We start from the raw sequence: 17,934 nt of genomic DNA on the forward strand, positions 1-17,934 counted from the left end.
CAAAAAAAAAAAAAAAAAAAAAAAAAAAAAAAGAAAGAAAGAAAGAAAGAAAGAAAGAAAGAAAGAAAGAAAGAAAGAAAGAAAACATAATGCCTGACATGGTTCAATGCATCTATTGCTAGAGGGAAAAAAAAAGCCAATCGACACATAGATTTTTAATAAAATTCTAATCACTTTCTGGGTAGTATTTTAAAGTAAAATGATGAATTTGATTTTCTTATAGGATGCATAGAAACAAAAATAAGGGGTAACATATACCTATAAACTCAGCACTGGGAAGCTGAGACAAGAAAATCAAAAGTTTGAGTCCAGCCTGGGCAATTTGGAGACTTAGAGAGAACTTGTCTTAAAATTTTAAAAAAGCAAAGAGAGCTGTGGGTGCCCAGTTCACTGCAAAGACCCTGGGATCAATGCCCCATAGCACAAAAACTACACTAAACTAAATTAAGATGCCAGAAGAGTCAATATGAGACTTTGGTACACAAGTTCAAATTGTTACTTTTCCACATTATCTTCAAATATTGGTCTGGGATGCAACTTTGTGGTAGACCATTTGCCTGGGATGTGTGAAGCACTGGGTTTGATCCCCAACACCAAAAATATAGCTTTTTATGTGTTGAAATTGTAGCATCTTCAGAAATACTGTATTCCATTATTTAGGGTTTACTATGTGCCAGCTACCTTACTAACACTTTTTTTACATGAATCATGTTTTTGTATCTTCACAACCCAACTGACCACATTTCAAGACAAGGAAAAACCAAATGCATACCTAATAGGACAGGGCCTGGGAGATTCATTCTTCCGAAGGACAAGAGTGGGAACTTTTGACATTTTCTTTCATTCTCTTTATGCCTCCTTCTCACTTAAAACTCAAAGTGAGAAACAGGAAGGCTAAGAAAAGGTAATCTGTCACACTGACAAACAGAAATCTGCTTTTTAAAATGAAAGCTATCAAAAGAAAAATCTGGGAAAAGTTGGAAATTTTTTTGATTTCCCTGCAATTTATATCCTAATCTTCCTACTGCTTTTTTTTTTTTCCTCATTGAGTTTACTGGTACATTTTAGGTATACAGTATCATCATTACATTCATTACTGGGATCCTGCACCTTTACATGACAGGTCTTGGTTCTCATTTTTCCGCCTTGTCCCTGCCCTCCCTTCACCCCCTACTCCCCTCCCCATTTACAAACATTTTTTTCCAGTTTTTCATTTTCTCATATTTTTTTCTTTTCCCTTATTACCCTTCCCCTACCCTTCCCACTTTCCCTACACATTTAGCCCTTTTCTTCCCATTTCACAATGTCAATTATCTCATTAGGATCTTATGTACTATTATAGTTTATTCAGACCAGAGAAACTATTCAGTATTTACACATGTGTGACTTATTTATTTCACTTAGGAGTATATCCTCAATATGTATCCATTTTCCTATGAATGAATCTAATTTCTCATTCTTTGTGGCTGAGTAGTATTCCATTTTATAGAAAAACCACATCTTCTTTATCCAGTCTCCAACTGATGGGCAAATCTAAGTATTCCATTTTATAGAAAAACCACATCTTCTTTATCCAGTCTCCAACTGATGGGCAAATCTCCTTACATATTTTGTTCTTTGAATTTAGTCTTAGAAAAGGGGCAACAAGCATTAAAGAAGTAGTTGGGATAGAGATATCTCAAGGGGAAGGGAAGATATCTTTCATCATATATGCTCTATGTACCAAGTTCTATCACACATATTTCCCTTAGTCCTTATGACAAGGTAAAATTATTTTTCCAATGTAAGAATAAGAAACTGGGTGCTGGGAAGGAAGTTGTTCTGTCCAGGAACACACAACCAGTAATGAATCCAAAATTCCATGTCCTAAAAAAAGTGCATCTAACATTAGAGTGAAGAAAGTATAGTCATCATGAACTCATTCATCTTACACATGGGCAGCCTTGTGTCACACACAGTTTATGTTCTGGGGACACAGAGTAAATAAAGCATTACATGACCCCTGGCTTTGGAGATTTGCAGGCTAGAGGGGGAAGGAAAGTGATGCTAGAGGGCCATACATCAGGTATGGTAGATACATAAGGGAATGCAGATGACATGATACTCTCTACATAAAAGACCCAAAGATTCCAGGAAAAAGTTCTTAGAATTAATAACCAGCTTGAGCAGTGTAGCAGGACCCGAGACCAACAAGAATTCCAACTGCACAAGGAATAACAGCAACAATCAACAAATGGGATTACATCAAATTAAAAAGCTTTGTACAACAAAAGAATTAATTAGTACCTTGAAAAGACAATCTACAGAATGAGAAAAAAATTTATCAGCTATTCGTCAGACAGAGGGATTAATATCTTCTAGAATATATAAAGAACTCAAAAAATTAGACCACCTAAAGTAAAAGACCCAATAAAGAATTGGGCAAGTAAGGTAAACACACACTTCTCAGAAGAAGTACAAATGACAACAAACATGAAAAAATGTTCAGAATCTCTGTCCACCAGAGAAATGAAAATTAAAGCAGTTCTAAGATTCCTTTTTATGCCAGAAAGAATAAAAATCATCAAGAAGTCAAAGAATTAGATTCTGGAGTGGCTGCTGTGATAAAAGATCCCTCTTACATTTTGTTGGGACTATAAACTAGTGCAACCATTATTAGAATCAGTATGAAGATTCTCAAAGAACTAAAATTAGAAATTCCCCTTCCAGGTATCTTCTCTAAAGAGTTAAAAACATCACACCATGGTAATATATCCATATGAATATTTTTAGCAGCACAATGGATAAAGAAAATGTGGCATCTATCTATAATGAATACTATTCAGCTATAAAGAAGGGTAAATTCAATACATTTGAAGGAAAATAGATGCACCTGGAAAATGCAATGTTAAATGAAATAAATCAGACATATATCTCATTTGAGTGAACTACAAATGAAGAGAATAATAAAGGATAGATAGATAGAAGGAAACAAGGGAATAGATTTCTTCCATATGGGAAGGGTTCCAGGAGCCTGAGGGTAGGAGGAGAGGATGAGGGAAAGGGTAGTAAGAAAAATTAAGATAGGAGAAGAAAGAGATTAAATGAAGTAACCAACTTTCAAGCCTGGTTTGCCAGGAGAATGACACAAATACCAATTAGCCAATATGGGAAGAGTTCATTTGAGGGAATACAAAATTAATTTAACATTAGACATGCCAAGTTCAAGGTGCCAAGAAGATCCATAAGTAACAGCAAATGGAAATGTGACTCCCACTTAGGAAAGGAAAAGGCCAGGGTAGAACTGAGGGAGCCATATATACGACATGAATCGTCCAAGATGAAGAATTCAGATCTTTCAAGAGATCCCTTAGGGAGAACTTTTCAAGTTGTTTGGTGGTATGCTGGCATCCCCAAGAGCAGTGGGGTGCTTCCACCTGCCTGGGCTTGAGACATCAGACCCCTCTTCAAACAGGATAGAGCCTCACTTGGCAGACTGATGTTGGATCCTAGAGTTTGTTTGATTAAAAAATTTGTTGTTAATGGAAGTATTTGAAGCACTGGTTTAATATTCTCCACCCCTACTTCTATTACCACAGCCTCTTACACCATCTCTCCATTCCCACACAAGTAGATGACAGGGCGAAATCATTAACCAGCATTTAAATTCTGATAAATGAAGAATTTAGCCCCAGAGACTCTGAGTAATATTCAGTTTGTGTTTGACTCATGTATGACATCGGAAATATTTTGATTCTACAATAGTTCTAGTTCAATGGATCAGTTACAAGTTCAAACAGGTTCACTGGGGTTTAACAAAATAAATCTTTAATTGCTTAGTTCAGTAGAAAATAAAATAATGCTGTTTAGCAAGTACATTTAATGCATTCCATGTTTTGTTCATGATTTGATTCTATGCCCTATAGAGTTCTCCGAACTGATGCTGGTGGACTATATTCAAGGTCTTAATTTATAAGAGCATCATAACTATCTCTGAAATGGAATTAGCCCCCAGCTAGCCTTTTCCTTGTATGGTGGATGTAATGTGCCCAAGAGTTGTTGGGTTAGGGAGAAGGTACCAATCACAGGATACTTTAAAAACAACAGTGTGGCAGGGATGAGAAGTTACATCAGGCACAGCTGCCTGCAGCAACACCTTGAGTTTCATGTGGATTAGCACATAGTTCTTCCTTCTGGGCCCAATTCCCACAGCTATTAGCTATACGTGGCCTCTAGTCTATGGGAGACTTGAGCAATGTCCAAACAAATGTAAATTACCAGGAGTAAACACATAGGGCCAAATCTCAGCCTTCCTTTAATCAAGCCTCCAAAAATTAAAAGGAGAAATGTGAAAGAGAAAGAAAAAGATGAAAAGAAATAGAGAAAAGAAGGGAGGGAGGGAGGGACGGAGAAAGAAGGAAGAAAGAGTGAGAGAAAGGCTCATGAACAAGGCAACTCTTTAAAAATGTTTGCGGGGGGGTTAGCTCATTGGTGCCACCACCTGAGATACAACCTTAGCCCATTTTGATTTTTTATTTTTGAGACAGGGTCTCACTAAGTCACTAAACTGGCCAGATTTGGCTTAAATTTGAGAGCTTCCTATCTCAGCAACTAAGAATGTGGGATTATAGGCAGAGAAACGTGAGTGTGTGTGCAAGGCAGGTGGTGGCCATTTCAAGTATATTATTGAAACAGTATATTACTTGTCAAGTGTGATCCGTTTGACCTTTATGTTAGCAATTTCCATTAAATCTTAAATGTAGGGTTCCTCAAAGGAGTCAGTGGATTTCCATTTTTCAATCCTTAGAAATACTTCTACTTGCAAGAAAAGGAACAGTAGTTGCCACAAAGGAAGTGGTGAATCGTTATATGATCTAGAACAGTGTGAAACTGGGAAGGAAAATGAGGCATGGAGTCAAACAGACCTGAGTTCAAATCCCAACACTCACCAAGTAGGTGGACTGGGGCAAGTCATTTAACTTTCTGAGCTTCTTTCCTCCTCTGTAAAGTCGACTATCATGAGGACTAAAAGTGAGACTGTACCACCAGACCTGGCACTGAGAATATGATCAATGCACATTTGCCCACTTTTCTTACCCTTCTCACATAAATCAGGGGCCATCTGTTTATGTCCCCTCCAAATGCTAAAGGAAAATCCTTGACAGGACCTACTCTATAAAATAAGATTAGATACTGCCACAAATATTAGTACTCTATGGACATTCCTCAATCTCATTTATTAGACTATGCAACAGGCCTAGGGGAAAAAAATATTTTTTTGAAAAAAGAAACTAAGGATGGCAACTACTTTGATGGGTCCCCAGATGAAAGATGGTTTCAGAATGCTCAGGTGCCCCAAGTGCATCTTAGCTCACCACTGAGGAAAGTGGAAAATAAAGAAAAATTCTTCTGTAAAATTCTGTCCCTGGAAATGAGTGTCCAGGCAATAAGAAAGAGCTTGCAAAAAACAAACAAACAACAACAACAACAAAAACACACAAAGGAGACTAGGGTCAGAGCGACTTGAATTTAAACTCTAGGGCTGCCACCTAGTAACTGTCAGACTTCAGCAAGTTATTTATGTTTGTCAGCATTAACCTCTCATTCATAAAGAGTAAATGATAACAAGGTCTCTCCTGGGGGAGTGGGAAAATTAAATAAAATAATGTAAATAAGTAATGTGATTAAATAAAGTCCATGCAAAGTGCCGTGGAACATGATAAGCATTCAACATTCAACAAGTGACCATTATTAATTACTACAGCCATGATACCTCACACTAACCAATGACAAAATTCAAGATTATAAAAGTAGTATCTGAAAGCAAATGTCTATGACTCCCTGATAAAATTATCAAGTATAAATGATGCTATTTTATCAGTTGCATCACTGAGGTTTAATGGCTTGAGTTGGTTAGATTATTTTCAAATTTGGCATTTATTTCATTTTTCTCTCTGTTAAAAGCTGTAACTTTTAAAGTGACCAGAAAGAAAAGTTCAAATCCTTACTATCATGATATCCCTTAAGCTTTGGTTATATGGTAATAGGTTCTCTTTAATGTGCAACCTCAAAGAAGATACAAAGATCAATTCATACTATACTATTCTATTAACTTTGCCTTTGGAAAAAGAAGTTGGAAGTCTGGAAAAAAAGTTAGAAGTCTGATTGGCTGGTTTAGACTCTCCATTTAGTGAGTTAATGTACTAGGTAGGAGGACATTTTTATGTCTCATACAGAGCCTCATTTCCAGACTGATATTGAAACCCAAAACCTCTAGTTCTTTTTTAAAAAGGGAACTTTCACATTTGTTTTCATAAAGCCATGAGTGAAAAGATGTCTCATCTTGACTTCTTGTTTTGCATGAAGCTAATTACCCCCAATGTTCATCCACCTTCTCCACTTTGTCCCTGCGAAACTTCTGTTAATATTTTTCATCGTGGTGACCATTTGATTTACACTCACAGTTGGGAAAGAACAGACCCACAGCTGCTGATTATGCTGCTCTGTCGCCACTTGTATTTTATGAGCCATTTCAGCCCTGATTATACTAATCTTAAAACATTGTATTTGAACAAGTTGTTGCTTCTCAAAGACTAAGAATATTATGGAGACAGCAACTAGTGCAATCAGATATTCTGTTGTTGCATTTCAGTCACTGATTTTTCCAAAGAAGAGCCAAGAATATAAATTTTGATGGAAGGAGAAAAGTGAAACTTGAACATCCCAAAAAATGCTTTTAAAAAAAGCCAACTGTATTTGTGTGGAACTGACTAGTACAATCCTTCCAGCTAATGCCAATGAATGCAAACCAACTGCCTAGGCTAACTGTAACTGAGAAATGACTTATCCCTATAGTAACAGTATTTTCCTCCTATTTTTAGCAGTTTTAAAATACAAGCAGAATTCTAAAAGAATGACTTTTGAGAGCTAGGTCATAATATGTCACATACAACTTTCCCCTGACATTGTCCTTCTGTGTACCAACCTCTAAGCACTCCTTTCTGGGATAGTGCTAAGTGCTTGGTGCAGAGAGCAGGAGTAAACATGTTAAGTCAAGAGCACTTGACTTTCTTCTATGAATATTAGTTGCTATTCCCGCTTGATTATGAAAGTAAATATTTTTTGGGAAGGGAACCGTATGAAAGGAAAAATAATGATCTTAGTTTCCATCAACTAAAATGCATTTATTTAACTTAACTCCCTATAATACACAAAGTGAACTGGAGAAAATGTAATCAATATGCTAAAGAGGATAGACTAGCCATCAACTCGATTAGAGAATGAACTTTGGTGATTGTGTTGTAGCAATATTCTGGAGGAATTCTGTTTACAACTATAGATAAAATGATGGATGCTTTTGCAAGTGTCCAGGCCAGGATATGATTCAAATGTATCAAAGACTCATTATTGGAAGATACAACTGGTAAAGAAGGCCATATAATAGACTCTTCCATGGGAGGACACTTCCTGACTTTTGTGTTGAAGAACATTATAGACTCCCAGTATTTGGGAAAGAGGACATTAGTCTAGAAAGAAGAGATAAGCAAATCCCGAAATATTCTAGTTGAATTTCTCTGGAGAGAATTTTTCCAACTGCATGTATATTACAACTATTATATTAGTATCTGAGAAAAGATATTAATTTTAAATTATGACCCAAGAGTATGGACTACTTCCATTATAAGATCTCTCTCTACTTGATAATTTCCCCCCTGAAACTATGTCAACAGTACAGTGTGTACTAAGTAACTCATTAACTGAAATTAATGTGTATAATGAATATTTTTATTCAGGTTATTCCTAGTCCCCAATAATTCACATGATTCCTAATCATCTGCATTATAACCTTGAATTCCTTATTTCAGGATTGAATTAGATTTCCATACTGTATTCTTTGAGTCATTTTCTGCATTTTTTTAACCCAACCATATTGAGTTACTCACTGTTTTCTCTCTATGGTTCTAAATTTTCCTACAGTTATACATCTATTCACACTACTTTCTCTCCATGGATTTGTTTATCATAATTAGTGAGTAGAAAAAGCAGAGATGAGCTAAAAGCAGTTCTGCAGGAAAATGTAATAGGCAGACAGGCTGCTCTTTCCTGAAAAGGGGAAGGAGTGGTACAGGGCAAATGCCTTAACAAAAGTCCAAAGGCCTGGGGTGAAGTTCAGGAGCCATGAAAGCACCAGGTTCACCCATGGGGTGAGATTTGATTAAGGAGACAATGGCAGGAACGGGAGCATAATAGACACTGATATCACTTTGGGACTCTGTGTTAAATCAGACAGGTCCAAAACTACATAAACAAGGTCCGCTCTAGGGATTGAGATCATCAGTACTCTAAGATCACAATCGTCTTTGTGCTTTATGGTGTATCCTTTATTAAGCTTCTTCTATGTAAAAGGTTTTTGTGTCAGACACTATTATAAAAACAAAGATCACTAAGACAAACTCCCTTGACCTTAAGGAAATATGCAATAAACACAAATTCTGTAAATGAATGAAAGGTCGAAGACAAGTCATGACTTTGGGCTCATGGAAAGAGCCAAGCTCACAATTCCACATTAAACCTCCTCATTGACAGAAGGTCCATGTAGAGTAAGACAACATGCCTTACATACCTCTGCCCCCTCAAAGGATAGGTCTGTGTTACAAATAATTGACCATAGCCAGAGTATATGGGTGAGAATTGTGAAAAATCTTGAAAAATAAGGTAGTGTTTAATATACTGCTAATGTTACCAGACATTACCAATAGATTGACACTTACAGTTATGCTCTGATGAGTTTTAAATCTCCAGGGCTCTCACTCTGTGCTAATTGTACACTATGCTTCTCTTCTGCCCCTACTTCCATGTATAAATGTCCACTCTGTCCACTTCATAAAAGTATTTTTAAGAAATTCTTTGCTACTATGAACCACACTAAAATCATGACAAGAAAGATGGTGCCAGAGGATAACTTGGGTGACCTCCACAATTTTTGTCAATACTCTCCTTGAACCCACTGCCAAATAAACACGTGATGTAATTTAAATGTGTGAACACAAAACCAACTTCAAATAAGTGTCCCACCATCCTCTTCCAACAGCATTGCCATCCCTAAGTTGTCTTGGAAAAGAATTCTAAAGCCACTACTAATGCCAAGAACATGAACTGCTGAGTTTCACTGGTTACAGAGAGAATAACTTCTTTCAAACTCTTTTCTAACTTTATCACCTAAATCCCAACTAGGATTAGATCAAATCTGGGGTATGACAAATTCTTTCTGAAGACAATTGTGCCAGCTTCTGTTCTTTATAATCGTGCTATGAAATTCAGCTTCCAGCTTCCAATAAATCTAAAATACTGAATCTAGAACAGACAGCATGCCATTCTCTCTTTCTTAAATTCTTCACTTTTCTCTCTCTCTTTCTTCCCACAAACAAGGCAGAAATCCTTATGTGTAATGGTACATGCAAATTCATTTGGGGAATGAAGCCTGATCTTCAAATATTGCAAGCAAAATCTTCCATTACATTAAGAGTCTCTGCTCTTAAGATTAGAATTGCTGCAATGCCTGCCTTACAGATGCAAGGTCCCAGGTTCGATCCCTGGCACCAAAAAAAATAAAGAAATAAAATTGCTGGAGTACTTCTTAGGAAATTTTCATTCAAGACTAATCAGCTTTAGACTTTTAGGAATGAAATTATATTTACTTTGAAAACTGACTTTTGTGACATACTTTTTTGAGTCATGCTGAGTACATAAGCTTTGTTTAGCAACAACTCAAACACTCAACTGAACCATACATAATAATAAAACTCACTATAACAAAATCCTTGTATTACAGATGAAATGTTTCCACCATCTCCTGCTGGAAGCTTAACTCTCAGAAGGATTCAGATAACTGAACTATAAAAAAGGCACAGATCCTTTTTATCCTTCTTAACATGGTTGTTAGAGGTGTAAATTACTCCTCACTCAAAACCCAACCCTCTTGGTCTTCCCACTTCACATTACCTCCTGTCTGTGACTGCTAAACCTCTCAGTATCTTCTAACAAAGATACATTCACAGTCAGGCTTTTTGCCTAACACAGGCTAGGGGGACTGGCAGGTTTTTAGTGCTGTCAGCTATTACTACACTGAAAGAAAGGGCTTGGAGACCCAAGCTTCTTAGTTAGAAGAACATAAATGCATTTTACTTCACAAACCACAAATTGAAAAGACTACCTAGCTTCTGCCCATGCAGCTGGTATTTTTTTTCTTTTTATTGACTTTATTGGTATATGTTAGGGATACAGTACAATTACATTCATTATTGGGGTCTTGTACTTTTACATGACAGGTCTTGGTTCTCATTTTTTCCCCTTGTCCCTGCCCTCCCTTCACCCCCTCCTCCCTCCCCATTTACAAACACTTTATTTCCATTTTTTTCATTTTCTCATATTTTTCTCTTTTCCCTTATTCCCTTTCCCCTACCCTTCCCACTTTCCCTACACCTTTAGCCCTTTTCTTCCCATTTCACAATGTCAATTATCTCATTAGGATCTTATGTACTATTATAGTTTTTCACACCAGAAAAACTATTTGGTGTTTACACATGTGTGACTTATTTATTTCACTTAGGAGTATATCCTCAAAATGTATCCATTTTCCTGTGACTGAATCTAATTTCTCATTCTTTATGGCTGAGTAGTATTCCCTTTTATAGGAAAACCACATCTTCTTTATCCAGTTTCCAACTGAAGGACAAATGGGCTGTTTACAAGTTTTAGCTATTACAAACTGTGCCTCTATAAACATAGATGCACATATACCACTGTGATATGATTCTTTTAATTCTTTTGGAAAGATACCCAGCAGAGGGATGGCTGGGTCAAATGGAACCTCTAGTCCCAGTTCTTTGAGGTATCTCCATATTGATTTCCATAGTGGTTGCACTAGTCTGCACTCCCACCAACAATAGAGAAGGGTTCCTTTCTCTCCACAACCCTGCCAACATTTGTTATTGGTTGATTTCTTGATAGCAGCCATTCTCTGTGGGGTGAGGTAGAATCTCAGTGTTGTTTTCATCTGCATCTCTCAAATGATCAGTGATGTGGAACATTTTTTCATATATTTACTTGCTGCTTTTACTTCTTTGTCTGGGAAATGTCTGTTCATTTCAGATGCCCATTTTTGAATCGGGTCTTTATATTTGGGGGGCTGGTTGTTTTGAGTTTCTTATATATTCTAGATAATAGTCCTTTGTCTGAGGAGCAGCTAGTAAAAATTTTTTCCCACATTGTAGGTTGTCTCTTAATTCTGTTGATAATTTCTTTTGCAGTGCAGAAGCTTTTTAATAAGATGAGATCCCAGTTGTTGATTCTTTCTGCTAGTTCCTGTGCTACTGAGGATTTGTTCATAAAGTCTTTTCCTATGCCAATGTCTTCAAGAGTTCTGCATAACTTATCTTCCAGCAAGTTTAGTGTTTCTGCAGCTAGTATTTTTTAATTTTTCTTTTTATCACTCATAGTTAGGCACAAATAGCACACAGTGGACAACAGATAGATGGATGCATGGATGGATGGATGGATCGATGGATTGATGGATGAATAGTGGACCTTTGACCGAAATCAGTGAAGATAGAAGAGTAAGCTATAAAAACTTACAATTCAGATATGCTATTTGTTGCAAATCAAAGTAAAAAGTGTAATGAGGGGGAGTCAAAACCTACAACTAAAAATTTGATTTATGGATTTCAACTTGCCTTGCCACTCCTTTGACTAATTTAGATTTTACTGTGAGTTAACTGTGCTAATGTAATTTTCAAACCCATGCAAACATACTCAGCATAATGGAGCTTGATGTTAACTCTTTTATTAAAAAAAAACAGCAATTCTACCCACACTTTAGGTCATACAGTTTCCAGCTTTCCTAGAAAATTTTTCAGTTAAAATAAAAGTAAGGCCTATTTAATTTTCATTCACTGCAACAAGCTGACAGTACAACAGTTTTGGAAGCAGTTTAATTGAAACCATGAATTATTCCACATCATCCGGGAGGCAAGAGCTTGTTATTCTGATATTTTTGTTTCTTTTGGAAACAGGAATAGCATGAAGCCTTAGGAAATATGCACATTTCAACAGACTCAAATCACAGGGCACTGTCTGACTATTGAGTGTGTCCCTCTGCCTTTATCTCCATAATAATAACACTAGCACAAAGAGTGGCTAGATCCAGTTGAAAAGACAACATACTCTGGATGTTCTTAAACCCCTCAGATTAAGCTAAAACCATAGATTGGCCCAATGATGCTGAACCCAAAGCTAAATTTCCCCCAGAGCCAAAATACACAATTGCCATCTTTCTGATATGAAATCTCAGAGAGAAATTTTTAAGAAGACAGGGCAAGTAACAGATTAAGTGTACCTGCAACCCTGTAGGTCTCTATTTATTTAAACTGATGAACTTAGAAGTTAGAAGACATTTAAAATGGAAGGACTTGATCTTCCAAGGTTTGGGGTGAATTGGAAAAGATGGAAACAACAGAGGTTACAGTGGCAGTCAGAGCACAAGAGAGAAGAAAATTTCTCCTCTCCTTGCCCCATGTGCAATATATTGAGGGTCCTGGACCATAGCAATTAAGGAAATGATTTTTGTTTTGGTTTATGACTTGCTAGCTTTAGGACCTAACAGGAGACAGCACCCTGGATGACTTTGCATTCTCCTGCAGTGGACTGGCTGGAGGGAAGCCAGCAATGCCCACCACTAGAAAAGGATTTGACTAAGCAAGTGCTCAACTGCCCTGAGGTTGAACCAAAAACCATGCCAGGGAAAGATAATTTACCAGTCTGATTGAACTGGGGATAGCAAAAAGCTGGTACAATTTGGACACAGAATTGTGGTCGCTTCTCTTCTCTACCAGTAGGCTGGTGAGGCTGGCAGACATCAGACTTCTAAGACAAGGTTCCTAAAGTCATTGAATTCTGGCTTGCAATAATTATAATATCCCTTACATAGGTGCACATGCAATTTTGTGGCTTGTATTTAGATGTCCCCCAGAGCTTCATGCAGTCATAGGTGGGGCTTTTCAGGGATGACTGGATATAGAGTGTGTGACACTGGCATTGTGTGTGATTCTGGGACCAAGGGTTTGTGGTTACTTAATTAGTCCAATGTTTGGTTTGGTATAGTTATGGAAGTGGATAATGGCAAAGGGGCCCCTGGATGTGAGTGTTACCTATCCAGGATGGGTATCCTGGACAGAATATAAAGGACAGAAAGAAGGTTGCTGTGGTTTGCTTTCTGCTTGCTACTTTGCTCCTTTCTGCCTTCCATGAACTATTTCTCTTCTGTGATATTCTCTGTCACCCAGGCTTGGAAACAGCCAACTATGGACTAAAACCTTTATAAACTGTGAGCTACAATACACCTTTCTTCCTTTAATTTTGAGTGTTGAGTATTTTGTCTTAGCAATGAGGAAAGTAACTAAGAAATACATAAACATATGTACAGAAACACAACTTCCTCACAGTGAGCTCAGTTTTCATGCCAAGCAGAATAAGCACCAAGATACAACCTTAGATTGAGCTGCAGTAGAGTAGCTCTGAGAGGCTTCAAGTCACAGACTTATATAAATTAGCACAATTATTATTTGGCATCTTGCAGTGTCCTCCATAACAGTGTCTCATTGCTTGCTGTACATCTCTCCCCAACTTTCATGTCATAGTCCTTCTTAATCTAGGTGACATGATCAAGTCAGTCAGCTGAATAACTGTAAAACCAAATATACATTCTCTCTGAGAATCTTTCACACACCAGTCATTCACCCTTGAGACAATATTGTCACATTTAAAAATTTATACTTGGACAAAAAATTATCTCTTAGCTGATCGTCATTATAAATACCCCTGCCTGATAAATAACAACTGTAATTATAAAAATTAAATACTTCATTGCTCATTGTCTGCTAATTCATGGTCAGTAGTGTGTTAATTGTGTAATAATACAATTGTTATTAATGAAAAACTAGAGTTTCATAGTTTCATGGACATCACAGTTATTATAGATTCAAAAGGGATAATCTACCTTCATAGATCATCCTGTATATGGTTTGCTCATTTTTTACCAAACTAAATTTATTTTAGATTTCAGATTTAAAACTGGATTTAATAAATATTCATTGTTAGAGTACCCAATATGTTTGGAATCGGTGGTTCAGCTATAACAATAAATCAGTGTTTCATTTCTTCCAAGCTTTCCAAAAGCAACTCAGGCATTTACAGCAAATTCATTCTCACACAAAACATTCCTTTGGTTCAGATGAATTATGTTCTTCCGGCATATCACTAAAGAATGCAAATACAGAGATCCATGTTCTGATTCACAGCATTGTGATGTCGCTGAATATCAAGGACTTTACAAACATATAATGAGAAAGAAAGTACACTCCCTTAAAGACTCTAGTGTTCTGTGCATCTTCATGTGGAACAAATATGCAAAACTACCCTCATGATATGAACTAGCCATCTGAGAGCTCTTTTCCAGCACTGTCTTTCTGTATTATTGGGGTCTCTTCTGAACATTACCTCTTATTCTCTTGAGAAATCAGAGATTTCTTATGATTTAGAGGTGGGCAGAAGTATTTATGGAACAGGATTTTTGGACACAAAGTATCCTGTGACATAGAGAAACTGGATCCTGGTAGAGAGAGATGAACAGAACCTTCATCAATACCTGATAACATGTAGAGGCTGATTAATTACATAGATTTTTGGTTTCCTCATCTGTAAGGTGAAAACTTACATAAGAAACCTTTTGAGGACCCAAACCTATTACTCCAATTCCATGGGTTGATAAATGTAAATAATCTAACATAAGAAAACTATAGGTCATGCATGGAGAGATGATTTATAAAGAAATCAGTAACAAACCTACAGGGTGAAGCTGTGGACCCCAGTCAGTAATGAAGATGGTAGAAAAAACCCAGGGCTCGTAATGAACCCTGAAAATCGTGGCTATTTCCCATCTCTGATACACTGTTACCCATTTCCAACATCTTACTGGTCATGTCTTTACTTGGAAATTCTGAAAGATGGCTTTCAAATTTATTAAGTCCCACGATAATTACATTATTTCTGTCATTCTACTTCATCTGTTTCTGTCTCTACTGAGGGCTCCCAGCATCCCCTTGGCCATGCAGCCTTTAAATTTATTAGATTCCTCCCTGTTCCTAGAAACTCATCAAGTAGGGCTCAATTCTGCTGATCCTACTTCCACAATTTATTGCAGGCAAGTCCTCTTCTCCATCAGCACTTTAGTTCAGACCTTATTGTGAATTTCTACAATGCCTAATTCACCTCCTCACCTCTCTTTCTCTGACTCTCTCTTCCTGCCCATTCTTCAAATAGCCACCAGAGTCAGTTCCAAAAGGGCAAGTCAAAGCCTGTTATGCTTAAATATATTCAATTGTGCCCCTTAACCTGTGCATAAAATTCAAACCCCTTAGACTGCTTTTTGAGATTCCCACAGCCTGATTTCAACCAATTTTTTCCTTTTTTTTTTTTTGTTCGTTCCCTTCTAATCTCTTTCACATATACTCCTAACTTACTAATTACTCGATTCATTTTCCTGTTTTCATTCACCTCTGGATTGCTCCCCCATTACCTTCACATATCTAAATCACTATTTAAATTTATACTCAAGGCACCAATCAAGCACCACCTCTTCTCTAAAGTTTTCCACACCTTCCTCCTAGAAGCAATCATTTCTGCCTCCAAATGCCTGCTACAGTGTTTAATCTACATCTTTCATGTGACAGTTACTTTATAAAATATTTATTTTAAAACACACTTAATGAGAATGTAAACTCCTTGAGTTCTTGTATAGAGTAGGGCCCCAATTCCTATATTGTTTGAAGTTGTTGGATGTCTCTTCAGAGGACACACACACACACATACACACAAACCCATACATTGCCACTGAAAGAAAAAATGAAATTGAAGAGTGGTTTGAATGGACTACTCTGATATAGACTACCAAACTGTTTCAAATTCCTCCCTTACAAAACTTTTAAAGTAGCATTAACCAACCATTTCATTGTGGGTCTTCCAAGAGTCATGTTCTTGGTATTTTTTGATGTCTATGAATCCAAGTAACATCTTCACATAGTGTTTGTTCTTTATGACAAAAGCAAAGCCATGTTAGATTAATTATAGCTGACATGTATTGATCTTTTATTAAGTAACATGTAATATATTAAAAGATTGACATTAATTATCTCATTTAGTTCTCATAGTAAGCTGATAAGGTCACGTAATCTTTCTATGTGAACACTGATGGAGAAATATGTTGAATAAAATGCCAGGCTAATAAATAGAAATCTAAGAAAGTGAGCCAAAATAACTTGACACTAGGATCTGCCTACTTGCCCACCATGATGCACTTGTTTTCCAGTAGAAAATAAAAAACATTGACTTTGGAATTAGACAAGAGCTTAAACCTTATAGTATCTGTTTAACTCGGCTCCAGGCTTTTCCCCTTCAGGAACAGCTTTCTCCTCAGGTTCTCTTCTCAGTCTGATCCTTAGTGGTTCATTCTCCTAATGCATGTTCTTTGCTATTCTTCCACTCTCTGTGAGTCATTACTCCTTCGAAGACCTTTTGGAATATAAAAGTGTCACACCTGCTTTAACACATGCACCTACATCCATTACTTGGTTCTATAAAACATCAGAAGACCTTTTGAAAATGAACGTTTTCTCTTTTTTGGTAAAATTTTTGATTTTCACATTTAGCAGAACATTCTCTTATTATTTTCATATAGAATGAGTGAGTATATAACTACTTGGCTAAAGGTGGGAAAGGAAAAAGAGTTTCTCTTGCAGTTATGTATGTGTCTAATAAAATACCTGCGAAAGAACTGATGCTCCATAAATACAGTATTAGTTACTTTTCCTCAAGCCAGAAGGAGAATGGTGAGCTGCAATACTGAAATACTAAAATGGAAAAAAGCTCTCATAGAATTTATATATCACCAATTATTCTAACCCAAGAAATAGGCATAAATCCTACTTTTATTCTGTTTCAATGCCTTTTTTTGTTTTTGTACTGTTATTGATCCAAGGGCCTTCACACTGAGCTGCAACCTCAGCCCCACCTCCCCCTTTTTTTATTTTGAGACAGGGCCTCACTAAGAGAGAAGTCACTAAGTTTTCTGGGTTGAGCTCAAATTTGAGATCCTCCTGTATCCATTACCCAGAGTTCTGGAGTTAAAGACATGTGCTACTATGCATTGTCAAGATCAATGACTTAAAAGATTTTCTTTTTCTTCTTTTGAGCTCAAATTTTTTTACTGAAGCAGCTTTTAGTAAGTTTAACCAGTTACTAAAAGTAGATTAACAGGCAAATGAACATACAAGAAAATATGTAGAACATATAAAAACAATTACATTAAATCAGAGTGTATTCTTAGATGTATTGGTCATGCTCAATTACAATATTTATTTTTTAGTTTTAGGTTTATAACTATAAATGTAAAAGTACTACCTTTTTTCAGTTAGTAACACTGTAGTCTTACAAACAGTAATAGAAGGAGGAAAGAAAGTCTGTAGATTGCTGCATGAGATCTTTGCTCATTTTCCCTCTTTTTTATAAAACCAAGTTCAAGGTCTCTTTTTTAACTCTTTAACTTACATTTAGAGGAATATAGAGGAAAAGTCAACCTTTTATAATCTTCCATCTTAAATTAGCTCCCAGTTCATAAAATATAAACTAAAGATGAAATATGGAGGGACAGACTTTGACTTACATATAATCATTAAGATCTACTATGTGCCTTTAAGATCCTCTTTGTGCACTTTTGAAGAAATAAAACCAAGATGAAAAAAAAGGGGGGAGGTCCACATTAAGTTTTCCCAAATGGAAGCTCACTCATTTCCCAAGGTCAGAATTGCCACTTTATGTGTATAATGTAGTGTTTGCTTTCCATTG

The 17,934-nt window shown here is 36.6% G+C and overlaps 1 protein-coding gene across 3 annotated transcripts in view; it reads left to right on the forward strand.

Moving 5' to 3' along the window:
• The window catches only part of Kcnmb2 (potassium calcium-activated channel subfamily M regulatory beta subunit 2), a 274,696-nt gene that overhangs the window by 71,355 nt on the left and 185,407 nt on the right, over positions 1–17,934 (forward strand). The window lies entirely within an intron of this gene.

This window comes from Fukomys damarensis, unplaced genomic scaffold (assembly GCF_012274545.1).
Source record: "Fukomys damarensis isolate Sample0158 unplaced genomic scaffold, DMR_v1.0_HiC HiC_scaffold_12, whole genome shotgun sequence".
In the NCBI taxonomy this organism is placed as follows: Eukaryota; Metazoa; Chordata; class Mammalia; order Rodentia; family Bathyergidae; genus Fukomys; species Fukomys damarensis.